Source organism: Galeopterus variegatus, unplaced genomic scaffold (genome assembly GCF_000696425.1).
Source record: "Galeopterus variegatus unplaced genomic scaffold, G_variegatus-3.0.2 Scaffold1662, whole genome shotgun sequence".
Classification (NCBI taxonomy): domain Eukaryota; kingdom Metazoa; phylum Chordata; class Mammalia; order Dermoptera; family Cynocephalidae; genus Galeopterus; species Galeopterus variegatus.
In genome coordinates this window covers 208,144-210,128 of record NW_007727773.1, presented here as the reverse complement: position 1 = coordinate 210,128, position 1,985 = coordinate 208,144, and positions in this window count along the sequence as shown.

Sequence of the window (1,985 nt, the reverse complement as noted above, 5' to 3'; positions counted from 1 at the left end):
AATTAAATGAGATACAAGAAGACTCAGTTAGGCACAATGAAATGAAAATAAGTATACAGGACCTGGAAGAGGAAATGTACAACGAAATCAATGCCCTGAAAAAGAATGCAGCAGAGCTTGTGGAGCTGAAGGATTCATTCAACAAAATAATAAAATAATAAAATTAAATAAAACTAAATAAATATAAAATTAAATATAATAACTAAATTAAATTAATTTAAAATAAAATGGAATAAAATAAAATAAGTAAAAAAAGCAGAGAGCATAACCAGCAGGCTAGGTCCAGCAGAAGAGAGAATGTCTGACGTTAAAGATGGCTTGTTCAAAATAACCCAAGTAGACAAAATTAAAAAGAGTTAAAAAACCTGAGGAAAGTCTAAGAGAGATAACAGACAACCTCAAGCATTCCATTGTCCAAATCATGAGTATTCCAGAGGTTGAGGAAAAAGGAAATGGCATTGAAAACATATTCAATGAAATAATAGAAGAAAACTACCCAAGTATAGGGAAAGATATAGATCTTCAGATACAGGAAGCTCAAAGATCCCCCAACATATTCAACCCAAAAAGGTCCTCTCAAAGACATGTTATAGTCAAACTGGCAAAATTCAAAGACAGAGAGAGAATCTTAAAAGCTGTAAGAGAGAAGAATCAAGTAACCTATGAGGGATCCCCTATCAGACTAACATCAGACTTTCATTAGAAACCCTAAAAGCCAAAAGAGAATTGGAAAATATATTCAAAATACTAAAAGACAAATATTGTCAGCTAAGAATACTTTACCCAGCTACATTATCCTTCCAAAACAAAGGACAAATGCTATATCTAACAGACAAGGAAAAACTTTGAGAGATCTACCACATGACCAGCTTTACAAGAAATTCTAAAGGGAGTACTGGGTCAGGAACCTGAAAGACAACCATCACCAACATGAATACTCAAGATAGAACAAAACAGACTAATAAAATAAAATGTTAATAAAAGGGAAAAAAGTTTATCTACGATTACAAGAAGCCAACAAGCACAGAAGACAATCAGTAAATCAGAAAGGAACAAAATATATTTAAAACATCCAATCAAAAATCAATATAATGCCAAGAGTAAATCAATACCTTTCAATAATAACTCTTAATGTAAAAGATTTGAATTCCCCGCTCAAAAGACACAGGCTGACTCATTGGATTAAAAAGATGGACCCAACAATATGCTGCCTTCAAGAGACCCACCCCACCTGTAAAGACCCACCTCACCTCTAAAGACACCTATAAGAGTGAAAGGATGGAAAAAGATATAAAATGGAAATGAAAAAAGAGCTGGAGTAACTATTCTTTATCAGATAAAATAGATTTAAGACCAAAAAGTATGAAAAAGATAAAGATGGGCCACTATATAATGATAAAAGNGATCAACATTGTGAAAATGTCCATACTACCCAAAGTGATCTACAGATTCAATGCAATTTCCATCAAAATCCCAATGACATTTTTCTCAGAATTGGAGAAAACATTCCTAACATTCATATGGAAGAACAAAAGACCACGAATAGCCAAAGTAATACTGAGCAAAAAAAATAAAGCCAGAGGTATAACACTACTTGACTTTAAACTATACTGCAAAGTGACAGTAACCAAAACAGCATGGTACTGGCATAAAAACAGACTCATGGACCAATGGAACAGAATAGAAAATCCAGAAATCAATCCATGCACCTACAGCCATCTGATCTTTGACAAAGTCTCCAAAACCACACAATGGGGAAGAGACTGTCTCTTCAGTAAATGTTGCTGGGAAAATTGGACTTTCATATGTAGGAGAATGAAATAGACCCTTACCTCTCACCATATATGAGAAGCAAATCAAAATGTTTTAAAGAATTAAATATACATCCTGAAACAAGAATATATAGGGGAAACATTCCAGGAAGTACGATTGGGTACAGACTTTATGAATATGACCTCAAAAGCACAGACCACCAAAGAAAAAAA